The sequence below is a fragment of the Octopus bimaculoides genome, chromosome 1 (genome assembly GCF_001194135.2).
Source record: "Octopus bimaculoides isolate UCB-OBI-ISO-001 chromosome 1, ASM119413v2, whole genome shotgun sequence".
In the NCBI taxonomy this organism is placed as follows: Eukaryota; Metazoa; Mollusca; class Cephalopoda; order Octopoda; family Octopodidae; genus Octopus; species Octopus bimaculoides.
The window spans coordinates 95998498-96001283 of record NC_068981.1 but is presented as its reverse complement, the minus strand read 5'-3'; the positions used below and the strand labels follow the sequence as shown (position 1 = coordinate 96001283).

The window sequence follows — 2786 nt, the reverse complement described above, 5'->3', positions numbered from 1 at the left end:
TATATATATATATATATATATATATATATATATACATACACATATACATACACACACATATATACGTATATCTATATTTATATATACATACATATATGCATGCATACATTTATATTTATGTACACACACACACACACATACACACACATATTTATGATGCAATGTATGTATGTATATATGTATGCATGTATATATGTACGTACGTACGTACGTACATATGTATGTATGTATGTATGTATGTATGTATGTAGCGAGACTGAAATACTTATACAATGTGGCAGATATAATGTCACGCAGTTTTGGAATTAAATTTAGAACAAAAATTCATTTTATTTCGAAAATTAAATTAGAAGAGAAAAAAAAATGCATTACCAAACAAATGGAAATATTAAATTGATTTTAGCAGGAGAGGGAAGTTAGAAAGCAACTGAAAAACGCGTGACCTGGGTTCATTTTAATCCACACTTACCAGCGTATTAAATTGTTTTAACTACCAAGAGGATATATGTATCGGAAATTCGCGTCCCAGTATTGCCATCTAACCAAGCTCTTTCAGTAAGAGGCTAGAAGTGGAGGGTATCTGGCTCCCTTGAGGCCGTACATATAATTTTTTATACTAGGTTTGTTGTTTCCTACTGTTTACTTACCCGAAAACTTAATATCCCTAACTCTTATTCTTCTCATTCCCTTTATATTGCTCCACTTCTCATAGTTATCTCTTCATGTAAGCCCGGTCATTTTCGTGATCTAATAAACAAAGGATAGAGTGGTATTTGCTTTTGTGAAAAAGATTTGTGCTGAATAATTTATTTCCTGAAAAACAAAAAAAAAATTTTTTTAAAGACGCTTGACTGAGTTCCTCTGTAAAACAATTTGCTTTCCTTGCTTGACAATGTCCTAAATTGTGTTCACATAGAAGTACATTGACACACGCATTAGAAGAGAGGATATTCGAGCGAACTGAATTGATAACACAGCTTCTACTCTTATTTGCTGTTGTTTCACTTCATATATGCCCAAATAAATATAACTGTGAGTGGATGAATGAGACAGACGTCGAACTTCCTGTAGAATAGAGTATAGAGTATAGAGAATAGAGTAACCTGTAGAATTGATCTCAAACTAGTAATTTCCAAAGAATCCATCCTCCAGAAAATTGGCACGCATACTTGCCAGTAATCAATTGTAGAATGCAATTAAGGCTCCACCAGTTAAGGCTCCTTTTCTGAGTTACTATTTTACATACACTTGCTTCTGTTACCCAATCATATGGTTTTAGTATAGTACCTACCACCATGATTTCAGAGATGTCCTTCACTATGACGGTGACACCGTCTACGTATACGGATGAAGTTGTCCTGTGTCCCAATTCGAGTAGAGTGACCTTTAATATATCTGATTTTCAGAGCACTGCTTAAGCAGTGAAATTTACAAGACCAATGAAAAAAGACCGAGCACGCGATTGAAATGGTTCCGATAAAAAGCAACTAAGTCTAACCATCGAGCAGAAGCCACTAAGCAAAGCCTCTTAAAACGGTATCAAAATTGGCTTCATCTAAGACAACTGTCAAGTAGTAATGGTTGATTCTGTCAAGAGCTTTAGATTGATATAAACTGAACCCCCCTCCCCCGAATCCTACGAAGCTAGTTTCTACTTTGTATCGCATGAGGTGGTGATTATACCGAAAAGGTCAGCTTTGTGACGTCCTCTTTCTGCGCAAATTATCTAAAGTATTTAACTCCTGCGTTTAGTAGAGTTTTGGCTTAGAAATGTTCGATGAAGTTCACGCCCTTCGTCCACAACTCCATCACTCTTCAGGGCACATAACTGGAAATGCTTCTGGTTTGCTGCCAGTTGCGGGCACAAAGTTTGTAGTCAGGAAACCACTCAAAGCAAGCAATTTTCAGTTTGCCCAGTTATTTCAGTGCATCTGTAGCTCAGCTATCGTTATTGGCTTTTCACAGTTGCTCTTCACTTTTCTGGTGAGAGTTGTGGCAGGCTGTCAAAGTACTGGAGATCACTGTCTCGACGAAACCCCTTCCCCGAAACAACCGGAAAACAGTGGTTCAAAAATGGTACACATCTATTTGGAATCTTACAATCAATGGCGGAATTGTTGCATTTAAATTACTCTTGGCTTGAACAACACAACTGTTGTTTCGTACCACAAGTCAAGCACTATTTTCACCACTAAAATGCTAAATACGATGCCTTTCATAAAAGGCTTCAACATGTTTGATATGAAATGCTATTAAACAAATTGGATAAAGTGTTTATTGAGACTTTTGATTTGTGGAAGCAGTAAAATACTTTTCTCACAATTTTATTATTGTAATGTAAAGCTTCAGAAAATTTTGGAAATATGGATATATGGAGATTTAATTATCTTACTTAAAGACATAATATAGCACCTACATAATTTCCTTCTCTTTCTTTGCATTCACAGTTCCCCTCTTATATGAGTTATCTCTTTGGTGACAATTTTTTCTGGCTATTCGCAAAAACAACCTGTCTTTTATTTGTTTATTTGTTTAAGTCATTCGTCTGGGGCTCTGCATTGAGAGTTTTGTAGAACAAATCGACTCCAGGACATAATCTTTTGTAAAAGTCTGGTATTCTATCGGTTTTCTTTTGCTGAACTGCTAGGTTACGGGAACATAAAGAAGCTAATACCGGTTGTTAAGCGGCGGTGGAACAAACACAAAGACACGCACACGCATACATATATACATACACACGCACATTCAAATATATACATACATACATATATATATATATATATATA

General features: G+C 35.5%; 1 protein-coding gene across 1 annotated transcript in view; it reads left to right on the top strand.

Annotated features, from left to right (window-relative positions):
* The window catches only part of LOC106876015 (carboxypeptidase A2), an 82748-nt gene that overhangs the window by 17867 nt on the left and 62095 nt on the right, over window positions 1-2786 (top strand). The window lies entirely within an intron of this gene.